A 14,652-nucleotide genomic window follows, 5' to 3' on the forward strand; every position below is an offset into this window, starting at 1 on the left:
CTCCTTTGATGTCAACAAATACAGAATACGTAGTCTTGTCATTAGCCAAGTAATTAACTATACAATTTGCTGTGCTCAATCATTTAACAAATCAATTGACCCCCCCCCCTCCCTTAACCTGCCTATTTTGTGCAACAGTCGGTTTAGGATGATCATTTCAAGCATTTTGCATGTGCATGACATGAGACTGATAAGTCTGTAGTTGCCATTCCCCATGTTTATGAATGAAAAACTTGACACAAGACTTATAATCAACTGATTAGGTTCGAAATTTTCTCAAGCAGTATTGGTCACTTTCTATGTTCGAATCCCACTTCCATTAATGCTTCATCCATGTACTTCAAATACAAATAATTCCCAAAAGAACTTCAATTCTTGACTAATTGACCATGGCCAAACTTCATAGAAAATTTTAATATATAAAATTAATTTATATTTGAGCAAATGGCCTCTGAGTTGAAATACAAATCGGAGATGTTTCTGAAGAGGGGGGACAAAGAAACAGTTGCGCAGTGCGCCCCGCGCAGATGCGCGGGAAGTCTGGGCCATATAAATTCCGGGGCAGAGAGGGGGGCTCTCTCACTCCACCCGACCGTCTCAGCACTCGAAACTGCGCCGCGCTGCGCCTCAACGACACGTGGACCAGTACTCAGTCCTGCATTCATCAGTCTGTCGATACGGCAGGGGCCCCCTGCCCTACTCGTCCTACTCTAAGGTAATGTCAAAATTTTCTGTTAAAGTTTAGTCAGGACTGTCCAGTGTCTGGCGTGTGTTGGCGCCTTCCCCCCGTGGTCCGTGTGGGCCGCCTTAGCTCCCTAGTGCCTTCTGCACGTTCGCCAGTCTTGAGGTATGCAGGCGCGCCTGTCAGTCTGTGCCAGATGCTGCAGCGGCTGCTTTTTGCTGCTGCCACAATGCCCCGGGTCGGCGTGTGTTTGCGCCGTGTCCCGAGTGGACCGCCCTGGTAGTGTTATCTCCCAGGCGGGCACTGGTCAGCTGTGTTCCCTAGGTGTGCGCCTAGGGGCCCCGGTTCGTGCTCCGCTCGGACGTGCGTGCCTGGCCGGGCCCCCGGCGTCGCCCTTAGAGGCGTCCCCACGTGGACAGGTTGCTGTAGTCCTATGCCAAGGGCCATGGTGCGTGCCGCGCCCGGACGTGCGTGCACGGCAGGCTCCCTGTGAGCGGCCTGGCGGCCTCCAAAGGATACCTGATCAACCAGGTCACTCATACGTCATGTGACTCATACGTCAGGCTGCGAGCAGCCGCGTCCAACAGCCTGGTTGATCAGTCCGGCTACCAGGAGGCTTGGTCGACGACCGGGCCGCGGGGACGCTAAGCCCCGGAAGCACCTCAAGGTAGGCCCTTGGCGGGGGCGCCACGAGGCCAGGTTGCAGTGGTCCTATGCTCCTTGGGCCTGACCTTTGGGGCCCATGCCCGGTCGGTGTCGCCCTCGTGGCATGGCGCTCAGAGGAGCGCTTGCCCTGGGTTGTCTCGCTTCCTTCCTGTCCCTCTTGGGTGCTAAGCCACGCGGATTAGCGGCGTGGCCTTCCCTGGGGCGGGGGTCTGTCTGCGTTCATGTCGTACCCGGGTGTGCCTGCTTGTGAGGGGCCTGCCTCACGCCCACGGGCTGGAGACGCCCACGCCTGGTGGCGGTGTCCCGGTCGGCAGGCCCTGAGGCTTCTTTGCCTAGGGGCTGCCTCGACGTCAGGTTGGGCTTATAGCCGCGTGCCTCCCCGTCCCCTGCTGTTTTGGCCCAGGCTCTCCACCGTTCTATGGTCCCCTGTTCTGTTTGGGGGTGTCTTGGTGAGCCAGGGCGCGCTCAGGCGTGTTTTGAGTTCATCAGGTATGCAGGTATGTTTGTATGGTAGGTATGGTAACATACCTGCAGGTTTGTTTGTCTCCAGACGTCTCGCCTGGCCGGTGTAGCCCGGCACGTTCGTACCCAGATGTTTTCACCTGGCCGGTTTAGCCGGCACGTTTGTACCCAGACGTTGTCGTCTGGCCGGTGTAGCCCGGTACATTTGTTCCAGACATTTCGTCCGGCTGGTATAGCCGGCACGTTCGTACCCAGACGTTTTCGTCTGGCCGGTGTAGCCCGGTACGTCAATTCCACCACGTTTCGTTCAAACGCTGTAGCACAGTACTCCCGTGGTTTTCCTCGGTTGCGTGTACCAGATGGTCTGCCTGGAGTGCCCGGTTATGCGGCCCCTTCCCCATCACAAGTTTTCAGCGTCCAGCCCAACACCTGGCCGTGCGGTCTAGCAATGCCGCTTGAGCGACTTCAAATCAAATCAAATACAATACAATACAATACAATTTTATTTAGGTAAGGTACATACATACAATAAATTTTTACAAGGATTGGTAGACTTATAGATAAAGCTAGTACATACAATGCCTAAAGCCACTATTACGCAAAGCGTTTCGGGCATGATAAACTTAAATGACAAGCTTAATACTAATTGAGCATAATGAGTAGAATGAAAACAAGAAATGAAAACATAGATGAAAAAGCAGCACAAATACAATTATGTCGACAAACAGCGCTCTTTAAAGAAAAAAACAGACATTGGTTGACAATAGAAGGGTAAGGTAGGTTACAGGTAATTTATTAGGTATAGCTTCGCTTTTAACTTAAACTGGTTGAGAGAGGTACAGTCTTTAACATGGTTGGGAAGGTCATTCCACATTCTGGGCCCCTTGATTTGTAGAGCATTTCTAGTTTGATTAAGACGTACTCTAGGAATATCAAAACTGTATTTATTTCTGGTGTGATGCTCATGGGTTCTGTTACAACCTTCTATGAAGCTTTTGAGATCAGGATTGGCATTATAGTTTAGCGTTTTGTATATGTATACTACACATGAGAGAATGTGCAGTGACTTAATGTCTAACATATTCAGAGATTTGAGTAGGGGTACCGAGTGATGTCTGGGGCCAGAATTGGATATTGTCCTAATAGCAGCTTTGTGTTGAGTAATTAGAGGACGTAAGTGATTTTGGGTAGTAGAGCCCCAAGCACAAATACCATTGTTGAGATATGGATAGATAAGGGAGTAATAGTCACCAGGGCAGGGCGTGGTACATAATATCTGATCTTAGAAAGAATGCCCACAGTTTTTGAAACTTTTTTTGATATGTTTAGTATGTGTCCCTGGAAATTCAGCTTGTGGTCAATGAGAATGCCAAGGAATTTGCCATCTAATTTGTTACAAATTTGGGTATTGTTTATTTTGAGATTTATTTGATTAGAGGATTTATTGCCAAACATAATATAGAAGGTTTTGTCAATGTTAAGGGTGAGTTTGTTGGCAGTTAGCCACAGATGGACTTTATTTAGCTCAGTATTTACTGTGGCATTTAGAGCAAGGGGATCAGGACTGGAGTAAATGAAGGTTGTGTCGTCAGCAAATAGAATTGGTTTGAGGTGTTGTGAGGCATTTGGAAGGTCATTAATGTAGATGAGAAAGAGGAGAGGCCCAAGTATGCTGCCCTGGGGAACACCAATGTTGATGGGTAGGGTGGGAGAAATTGTATTATTCACAGAAACATATTGGAGCCTGTCAGTAAGGTAGGATTTGAGGTATTGTAGGGAGTGTCCTCTGACTCCATAATGATGTAATTTAAGAAGAAGGTTTTGGTGGTTGACAGTATCAAAAGCTTTACGCAGGTCCACAAACAACCCAACAGGGAACTCATTTTTATCAAGAGCTGTATGAATCGAGTTAAGCATACTAATAAGTGCATCGTTAGTGCTTTTTTTGGGTTTGAAGCCATATTGGCAAGGGCTAAGTATATTGAGTTTGGCTAGATATGAGTAAAGCTGCTTATAGATTAGTTTTTCAAAAATTTTTGACAAGTTTGGCAGGATATAGATATAGGTTTATTTATAAATGTTTATATTATAAATGTTTATTTAGGTAAGGTACATACATAAGAGATTTTACAAAGAGTGATGGATTTAATTCTAATTATTGCGGTCATTTATTATTTAATTCTGTTCAATTTTAATACATTCCTTTATTTAGACTTTCAGCTTGATTAGTTTCATTACGCGGCAAATTTAGGAAATTTATAGCATTGCTTACACCTCTTGCCTTAAAAAAAAATTCTCTTTTCGTAAAAGAATTTGTATTTTCATGTCAATTTGGTGAACGGGAGTCTGCTCCTGTTTCGGTGATTTACGTTCCTCCATCATTAACTAAACGCTTACTTAAATAACTGGTTATATCCTTAGTCTTTCAGTCATGACGTATTAAGACTAAAGTTATTCCTCAATTTAGCATTGAGCAAGCCTCCGGCTTTAGATTATTCCTGCACTTGATTTATGAGTCGATTACCCTCGGCAATTTGTTACTGCAATTTATACATTGCGTTTGCTCCACGTTTTATTTAACTTTTTGTGCCGCAATTATGTTTGTGTAACTGCCGCTTTTGTCATTGAGTTTAAGTTAAGTCAGCTAGGATGAGCTAGTTAGGTTATACTATGGTGTCTTTCAGTCACGACGTGTATTAAAGACTTTCAGTTTATTCCTCAATTTAGCCGGAAGGTACCGCGGCGTCCCAGCCGACGTCCTTCCTGTGGCGAGTTAAGCCGGCGATGTTTTCAGTTTTATATTTATTTGGTCATATAAATATGCGGCCTCCCAGGCCGCTGGTTTATCCAGACGTGTTGTCTGCCCGGTGTAGCCCAGATGTCACTGCGGCCTCACAGGCCGCAGGTTTACCCAGACGTGTTGTCTGCCCGGTGTAGCCCGGGAGTCACAGCAGCCTCCTAGGCCGCTGGTGGCGAAGTTCCAGCTGAAGCGTTCCAGCTGACGTTGTGCCTATTTTCACTCCTTTTCGTTATTGTATTTGGTTGTATTTACTTCGGCTCAAAGTGTTAATCCCGTTTCTCTAACGAGTTATAGTCCAGCTTTATTTTGAGCATACTTTGTTTTGCAATTTATAATTATTTATAATTAATTATAGTTATTGGTTTATAATTTTATTATTTACACCATTTATTTACGATTATTCATATTAATATAATTTATTACATTGTTAGGCTTTTTTCCAACGACGTCGTCCCAGCCGTCGTTGTCCCAGCCGGTGTTCCTGCAGAGGATGGCCCAGCTGGTGGCTCGGCCGAAGCTGTTGCAGCGGGCGCCCTCACAGACGCAGCTAGTTTCAGCAGACGATGTTACAGCTGCTAACGCCCCAGTTCCATGTTAGGCTTCCCGGCAGCCGATGCTTCAGTCATGAAGCTCTAGCTGAAGCGTTCCACCCGACGTTGCGCCCATCAATTTATCACTCTTTTCAGTTTTTGTAATTCTCGCTTTCCCAGCTTCATGAATTGTTCCCGTTATTCTGACAGTTATATTTCAGTCTTTAGCCTAAATTGTCTTGCAGCTGGCCTTCTACTTACCACTAAGGTCTTCCCTGGTGGCCAGTTGCCGCTATTTTCCTCCCTTTATCAGATGTTGATGCTCCAGCTGTCGATGTCCAGCTGCAGGTGCCCAGCTCCGATGCTCCAGCCGCTGATGGCAGGATTTTGCAGTTCAACATTCGGCAACGGTCGTTAAGTTAATCCATTATTTTGCACAATTTTGACTATTGGTGTTTGTGTTATACACGCTACGTTAATGTGGGTTTAAGGTCCAGGTGCATAATTCTTTAACTTATAAAACCCGTGTTTATTGTATTTGAGTTATTAACTAAGCCAGCTAGGTTGTGCTAGTTGCCGTGTCACAGGCCTCATGCCTCTTGCTTCAGTTTCCCAGGCTTCGCATTTACCACTAGCCTACTCACTTTATTCCCGCTCAGGATGCTTTGTCTTGTTGCATGTTTACTTTTACTGTGTTTACAGTATGTTTGTTTAACTTTTGCTTTGCCTTAAGTTATTAAGTAAAGTCAGTTAGGATGTGCTAGTCGCGGTGTTACGGGCCCTTGTCTCCTGCTTTAAGTGTCTGGCCCTGCATTTATGTTTAGTTTCCTCTGTAAATTATTACTGTTATTACGGGTAGCCCTTGCGGCATATTTGTTGTTTCTCCTGGTTAAGTTATGTGGTTTATTTACGGCCTAAATGTTTACATTTAGCCTATCACAATTTAATTCTTCAATTGATGCCCTCCCAACACCAGCTGCAGGTTTTACTTTCCGGTGGAAATTTATGCTTGTTCGCTCGACTTTAAGTTGTTAGGTAAGGCCAGTTAGGCCGAGCGAGTTGCTACTCGCCGTCTCGGTTATCTCTAACTTTATCTCTAGCTTTGACGCCCTGGCGTCGTGCGGTCCGCCGTTTTGGTGATTTATAATTTATATTATTTGTGAACATTTTTAAAATATATCTTATGATTGCTAGACTTTCAGTTATGAGTTGTATTAGTACTAGGCATCCATCAGTCTCAGGAGACTCTGGTTGTATTACTTCCGCAATTTATAGCATTGCTTACGCCTCGTGCCTAAAAAATTTATTATTGGACTCGCAATTATGATTCGTATTTAACACAGCAAATTTGTCCCGCAATTTACACTTTGCTTAAGTTTCACGTTTAATTTGTTATATTAAGGGACTTTCAATTAGGATTTGTATTAATCTAATGCTTTGCCTCTGCGCCATTAAGTTAATTTCAGCTAGGGTACGCTAGTTGCAGTGCATTCAAACTGCTATTCCTTCCCCTGTGCTCTGCCCGCTTGGCGCATAACGTCGGCTTCTTATGTTCCCTTTTTTCGCAGCCACGACAAGCCGGAACCCCCCCCCCCCCCTCCTCACCCTACTGCGGCGAGGAAGAGAACGCGAGCCGGATATTCCTCATATCATAGTTACAACGCGCCCCGTGTCTGCCTCCTGGAGTACCTGCCCTGCATCGGGTTCCCAGTCCCAGCAACTAGTCTTGGAGGGACTAACGGGTGCTTTCACCCATACTCTAGTGTTACTAGGCAACGCAGCGGCGCCGGGATGCAGCCGCCCAGGGCCTACGTTAATACTATTATCTTCCCTTATTTGCTGGGCTATATTGTAGTATTAATATTATTCCGTATCGTTACTGTCATTCCAGTATTTTATTAAGAATATAAATTGTTATTATGGTTTGCCGTTGCTTTCTTAATTTCTTCTATTCTGCGGCACTTGCCGTCATGGGTTATTTACGATATTACATTGTATTCTTACATTGTACGGTTATTTACGACATTGTATTCTTAATATTATCCTTATTACAGTTACTGGATGCCAGTTCCCTGCCGTCGATTTCACTTTGCTCCTGTTCTAAAAGATGTAGCCGAAGTTCACGGCGTACTAGCTGCGGCTTGCAGACGCTCATTGACAACACAAGACTACACTCAGCGGCCACTTAAGGCAGACTCCTTGGCTTCTATTCAGCTCTATCACCCGTCTGGAGGCACAGATGGGATGGAGACCAAGGGTAATGTTCCCCGCTCACATTCTTAAAAAAAAAAATTTTTTTGTATTGGACCCGCTTAGGACACAAGCATGTTACTGATTTGGCTTTTAAGAATTGGTTCTTATTCCATTTATTGTTAATGTATATATTGCTTTGTTGTATATACCCGTTCTTGGTATATGTATTGTTTATATTAAGATTTATAGTGTTTCGTATTATCCCTGTTTATATAGTTGCTTTGTGCTTCCTTGCTGTTCTCCTACTGGCTTTCTCCCACCTTTGCTCCTAGCAAAGGTACTTCGCCCTTCCGTTTGCTGGAAGATTTTTAGAATTGTTAGCCCCCTTTATTGCTACAGTATAGTTATTCGGAAAACTCTTATTCATCCAGGATTGTTAATTAAGGAATCTCTTAATTCCTGCTGCTGGGCTCCCTCCCCCCGTTTTTTCGTTTCCTCCGTGTTGATTCAGCTAGGGTTTACCTTTCGTCTGTGCTCTTGCCTGTCACGATAACACTGCATGCCGCTTCTGCCCACCCTTACTGCCTTATATCTTGCAGCCCGGGGGAGGCGATCTACGCGACAAAAAGTCGACGCACGCTCCGACTGGACCAGGTATCGTTTACATGGTCAGGAATCAACACTCTTCGGATCCTACAAGCACAGCGCGGGACGCACGCATACCCTAGTCCAGGCAGCCCCCCCCCCCCCCCCCCCGACAAGTTCTACCCGGCCCGTGCCCAGTGAACAGGCAAGACTTCTCCAGGGCGCTTAATTCGCGCCGCCCTCGCAGAGCTAGGCTCGCCTCCAGCCGACCACGCCCTCTTACCTTTAGAATTGGCAGGGCCACTCGGCTCTCTTGACAGGCTCGCCAACGGAGATAATGGCGGGTCCAGCAACCAGCTGGAACCCCCAGCTGACTACGTCCGGGACGTTGTTGCTCTGCCACTCTGAGGCCTCCTTGCGGCCAGCGGGCCTCGCCCTTCGAGGGGGGGGGGGGGTCCGGCCAGCTGGCCTGCGGTGGGGGTGCAGCGCCGGTCCCCAAGTGTCCCGCTGTCCACAGCTAATCCTTTGCCCAGTCTAGGTGCTAGTAAGAGTCAGGAAACCCTTCTTATTCCTTGGCGGCCGGCCTCACGCCCTGGAAAAACTTCTCCCATTTGTCATATCAGTTTTCCCCAGTCACTAGGTATTTTCTGCCTGCCTCTTAATTCTAGGATTTCCCATTATGTCTTGGTCGGGCTCCGTTAAGTGTTGTGTTTATACACTTTATTTCCCCTTTGTGTCCTGACTGTTATACCTAGTTCTAATTACATTTCATCTGCCATTAGGTTTCTGCAGAACGTGTTTGCCATGTCACTAGGCTATGTTTACTACTACGGGGGTACATTTTAAGTTAATTATTAGTCCTCAGACATGGACATGTTACATTTGTTAATTCCTACTTATATTATTTACACGTTCTGCAGAATTTAATTTACTAATAAATTTAAGCCCCAAACGGCCTGTGTCTTTTTCCCCCTGGTCAGAAAATGCATATTTTTTAAAAAATACGCAATGTTCAATTTTTGTAATGCGCCAAAATTTGGGGCATGTCGCAGCTGTGACAAGCTGCAAGGTATGAGGATGAGATCAACCCATTCTTAGAATACAGCCCGTCCTCACATACAAAGATCCAAGCTATTTAAACCAGCCGCCAAACCCTGTTTATGAATGAAAAGCTGTTACACACGACTCACAACTGATGGCGTCTGGCAACCCGTCCTCGACTCAAGTCCATTGCATCCAGCGGCCGACCCCACAGACGCATTCATAAATTTTAACATGCTGTTCATTCAAAACGGGAATTTTCTCAAGTATAAATTAATATTATAATATATTAGCATATTGTGCTTATATAGGCATAAGTTAGGTTAGGTGTTTAGGTTCTGTTGGCGATTATTTGTATTTGTAGTACGTGGGTGAAGCATTTACAGCGTTGTGGTTAGAACAAAATTCGTCAGTGAAGCACTTGTTCCGGATATGTTCGAACGTCAGCAGTTGAGTCGTGTGTAAACCGCTTTTCATTCATAAACAGGGGGTTTGGCGGGTGCATGGAATCACTTTTGGATCTTTGTTTGGAAGACGGGCTGCGTCTGGACACTTCTGGAACGAGTGCTTTGCTCACGTCCACTGTTCGAACCCAATTCTATAAATGCTTCACCCATACCTCAAATTAAAATAATCGCCAACAGAACCTAAACACCAAACCTAATCTACGCCTAACTATACATAGAAATTTTTAGGTATAATATTAATTTTTATATGAGAACAAACCAATTGTTAATACACAGGCTGTTAAAATTGATGAATGCGTCCGGGGAGGACGGCCGCTGCTTTAACCAGCCTAGTGAGGACGGGTTGTTTGAATTTTAAACCCGCAGTGGAAGTTAGTATATATATGTTCTCCAGACTTGCTATAGTGCAGTGATGACCTGCGGGTAGTGTTCTTGTGCTCTACTGTGCGAGGAAGTGTCGGGACCGCCACGTTGTCAAGGCGCTACTTTAGCAGCTATGACAATGTAGCAAATAGTCCATTGTTGGTTGGGAAAGCGTCTTCCAGTTCTAGTAGACGGCCTAGAGAGACATGCAGCTGCTGACAGATGACTGCCTCATTCTAGTAAGTCGCGCTCCTCATAAGTAGTCAAAGGTATGTGTCTTAGTCTGTATGGCCCTTACGAGGGGTATGTAATTGGGAAGTCCTGCACTTCACGTTAGTGTCCTAGGGATATCACTTTGTGGTAGGATATTCTAGGATGAGTGATTGTTTTACTGTGTAGATGAAGGCTTAACTTTTTGTAATGAGGTCATTACCCATGGAGTCAGAGTTAGTGTTGGTTCATTGTGTAACTTGGGGCAGTTGAGGGTTATAGGCAGCAGCTCAGTTCCACGCCTGTCGTTTTTGTACTTGGAGGCATAATGTACAAGGAGGGAAGTATTGTTTGGGAGTTGCCATGTGAAGAGATTTCTAAGCTATGTGTTTTTGTGTTATATATTTATCTGTTGATATTTTGGTAATAAAGGCGCCTTACCTTGCATGGTAAGGTGGCTTAACGTTGTCGGGCGCGTCTATAGTTTCTGGTATTTGATACATTTCGTCTAGTACCTTTCTATTTATATTTTTTTGTTAAATTCCACATGGAAAGTCGAGCTTGAGCAGGTTTGTTCTGGCAGACTTGTTATGGGACTGTGTTGACGGTTGTCCCGCAGTTCTCTCAACGTCTACCACGGTCCAGAGGTTAACATCTCCTCGCCTACCATCTCGGTTCATCGTGAGGAACCTCCCCCCCCCCCTCCACACCTGAGAGCACAAGTGCACACCTGCGCTGGTAACGATCTATTGTTTATATTGTCCCATATTCTGCAGTAATATTTGTCTGAATAAAATAAGTACTTTTCGTATTTCTGACTCCCTCGCCTTGTTCTTCCGTAAATCTTGAGTCGTGAAGGCCCTCGATTTATTTTTATTTATTTATTTATTTTTATTTATTTATATATATACAAGAAGGTACATTGGGTTTGTGAGAATACATAGCATAGTATTTACAATCTTGCAAAGCCACTAGTACGCGCAGCGTTTCGCGCAGGTCGGGCAGGTCTCTGATTTGAGATGTCGCAGTGACCCCTGGAGAATCTCCCAGCCTCACTTCTGATGTAATACTAATCAAGTGGTGTTTTGGGAGATGTAATTCTATAAATCTGTAGATCCACTGTAAGTGTAGACTATAATAGGTGTGTATAGATATCAAAAAGGTCCCGGCGGTACAATAAGGTTTGTTCTTGATTCACAATCGAGAATTCCGAGTTCGAATCCCGGACGGGACAGAAAGGGTTGGGCGCATTTCCTATCACCTAATGCATCTGTTCACCTAGCAGTAAGTACGTATTCAGTCAGCTTGTTGTGGGGTTGCATCCCGGGTGGGGTGGTACTTCAATTCATATGAGCCTAACGTGTATGAATACACTCTGGCTGCTTGTCCCCCGACACAATGAATTAATATTATAATTAATAATAGGTATATAGACACTGCTATGCTGTAATATCCTGGTCCAGCCAATATACTGTAATCTGGGTTCGATATACAGCATAAATCAGGAAATGCTAATTGAACTAATTAGGTCAAATCCGTCTGATGTACGAGGTGGTTAGGAGAGTACTTAAGGTGTGTGTTAGGGCGGGGGGGGGGGGTGTACTCACCTATCTGTGCCTGCAGGCTAACTTTAGCTCTTGGACCCCGCCTTTTTGACCATCTATTTAATGTAATGATTCCATACCTATTTCCCTATCATATCTACTTTTAAAACTTTTTGCGGAGTTCGTTGTACAGTTTACTCATTTAGTTAATTCCATTTTTCAACCAATCTTATGTTAAATGAACACTTTTACACATCTCTATGGCCCATCTGTTTCTCAAGCTTCCATCCATGTCCCCTTGTTCTATTGCAATCCAATGTGAACATTTTTTTTCACTCCCGTCTAAATATTTTATGTTTTTATCATGTTTTTTTTTTAGATATATACAAGAGTTGTTACATTCTTGTACAGCCACTAGTACGCGTAGCGTTTCGGGCAGGTCCCTGGAATACGATCCCCTGCCGCGAAGAATCGTTTTTTCATCCAAGTACACATTTTACTGTTGCGTTAAACAGAGGCTACAGTTAAGGAATTGCGCCCAGTAAATCCTCCCCGGCCAGGATACGAACCCATGACATAGCGCTCACGGAACGCCAGGCGAGTGTCTTACCACTACACCACGGAGACTGTATGTCTGCAGTCTACCTCTCTTTCTAGGGACATCAGGCCTAGTTCTTTCAGTCTTTCATCATACCACATTCCTCGCAAACCTGGGAAGTCTTGTTGCAAACTTCTGAAGCTTTTCCAGTTTCCTCACGTGTCTGTTGAGGCAGTCTTTGTTGGGGGGCAGACTAAATTTATGAGTTTACCATCTATGTAGTGGCCTCCACGAGGACAGGAAGCAGGCGGCTTGTCAAAGTTACCCCATTTTACGTGAGAATTTTTCCAACTGGATTTTGAATTGTAGCAGTCTTGGCATTTACTGCTTCGGCGGTTAGGAAGTTCCATGTGTTTATAACCTTATGGGTGAAGAAACATCTATTTCCTGCCCTATATTGTGGCTTGTTGAGCTTGAGGCTCTTGTTCCTTGTTTGTGTTACCTCTGATCTTTTAATGAAATTGTCTGGATTAATATCCTCCAACTTCTTCAGTATTGTAAAAATTTCGATGAGATTAGCGCTGTCATACTCTAAACTTGGTCTCACGTATACTGTGATCTAATTGTCTCCTTATTTAGGTTCGTGACTGATGTTCTGGCTTCTGCTAATGTAGACTATGCTGCTGACGTTATTATGTTTATATGAGCCTCCGGAGGCATTATGGCGTTTGGCATTACGTCCACTCCCAGGTCTTTTCCTCTAGTCGTTACAGGAAGGCTGGTTCCCTCCATTGTGTAACGTCCTTTTGGTTTAATGTCACCTGTTTCCATTTCCATCGCCTTGAATTTGCTAGTGTATAAATCCAGTAACCTTTTCTCGAACCAACTTTACAACTTGTCTGTCATCGTGGAGAATCTTGGAGTACTCGTCCATCTCGATTTTTCCCAATAATTTCACATCTCCAGCAAATATCGACACACAAGGCTCAACTCCTATAGAGTGATCATTAACATAAATGCGAAATAGTATGGGTCCCAGCACCGAGCCTTGAGGTACTCCGCTTGTTACCCTACGCTAGTCCGACATCTCACCCCATCACTGTGACTGGCACGTGTGTGTGTACTCACCTAGTTGTGCTTGCGGGGGTTGAGCTCTGGCTCTGGTCCCGCCTCTCAACTGTCAGTCAACTGGTGTACAGACTCTGGAGCCTACTGGGCTCTTATCATATCTACATTTGAAACTGTGTATGGAGTCAGCCTCCACCACATCACTGCCTGTAGTGGTGTGTGTGTGTGTGTACTCAACTAGTTGTGTTTGCGGGGGTTGAGCTCTGGCTCTTTGGTCCCGCCTCATGTGTGTGTGTGTGTGTGTGTGTGTGTGTGTGTGTGTGTGTGTGTGTGTGTGTGTGTGTGTGTGCTTGCGTGAACATGTGCGTGTATGGGAGGAATAACTATGAAGCTCTCATTTATCTTCCTTTTAAACTTTGGAATCAATTGTCTCTGACGTTCTCACAGGAAGGAGACAGCGACCTCCTTCAGAGGCGATCACGTGGAAAGGTTTCTGGCGTCACGCTCACAATCCTTATATATGGACGACCCCGGTCCCGTCTGGGTGTTGGTGGTGGTGTTCACCGTCTGGGTGTTGGTGGTGTGTCCACCGTCTGGGTGTTGGTGGTGTGTCCACCGTCTGGGTGTTGGTGGTGGTGTCCACCGTCTGGGTGTTGGTGGTGTGTCCACCGTCTGGGTGTTGGTGTCCACCGTCTGGGTGGTGGTGTGTCCACCGTCTGGGTGTTGGTGGTGGTGTCCCCCGTCTGGGTGTTGGTGGTGGTGTCCACCGTCTGGGTGTTGGTGGTGTGTCCACCGTCTGGGTGTTGGTGGTGGTGGTGTCCACCGTCTGGGTGTTGGTGGTGGTGTGTCCACCGTCTGGGTGTTGGTGGTGGTGTGTCCACCGTCTGGGTGTTGGTGGTGGTGTGTCCACCGTCTGGGTGTTGGTGGTGGTGGTGTCCACCGTCTGGGTGTTGGTGGTGGTGTCCACCGTCTGGGTGTTGGTGGTGGTGTCCACCGTCTGGGTGTTGGTGGTGGTGTCCCCCGTCTGGGTGTTGGTGGTGGTGTCCACCGTCTGGGTGTTGGTGGTGTGTCCACCGTCTGGGTGTTGGTGGTGGTGGTGTCCACCGTCTGGGTGTTGGTGGTGGTGGTGTCCACCGTCTGGGTGTTGGTGGTGGTGTGTCCACCGTCTGGGTGTTGGTGGTGGTGTCCACCGTCTGGGTGGTGGTGTGTCCACCGTCTGGGTGTTGGTGGTGGTGTCCACCGTCTGGGTGTTGGTGGTGGTGTCCCCCGTCTGGGTGTTGGTGGTGGTGTCCACCGTCTGGGTGTTGGTGGTGTGTCCACCGTCTGGGTGTTGGTGGTGGTGGTGTCCACCGTCTGGGTGTTGGTGGTGGTGTGTCCACCGTCTGGGTGTTGGTGGTGGTGTGTCCACCGTCTGGGTGTTGGTGGTGGTGTGTCCACCGTCTGGGTGTTGGTGGTGGTGGTGTCCACCGTCTGGGTGTTGGTGGTGGTGTCCACCGTCTGGGT

The 14,652-nt window shown here is 46.2% G+C and overlaps 1 long non-coding RNA gene across 1 annotated transcript; it reads left to right on the forward strand.

Annotated features, from left to right (window-relative positions):
• The first annotated feature begins 446 nt into the window (after nucleotides 1-446).
• LOC138373577 (uncharacterized) lies at nucleotides 447-8,870 on the forward strand. Its single transcript, XR_011231191.1, has 3 exons — nucleotides 447-715; nucleotides 7,195-7,397; nucleotides 7,933-8,870. It is a non-coding gene; the product is annotated as an uncharacterized lncRNA (long non-coding RNA).
• The last annotated feature ends 5,782 nt before the right edge of the window (nucleotides 8,871-14,652 follow it).

This window comes from Procambarus clarkii, chromosome 42 (genome assembly GCF_040958095.1).
Source record: "Procambarus clarkii isolate CNS0578487 chromosome 42, FALCON_Pclarkii_2.0, whole genome shotgun sequence".
In the NCBI taxonomy this organism is placed as follows: Eukaryota; Metazoa; Arthropoda; class Malacostraca; order Decapoda; family Cambaridae; genus Procambarus; species Procambarus clarkii.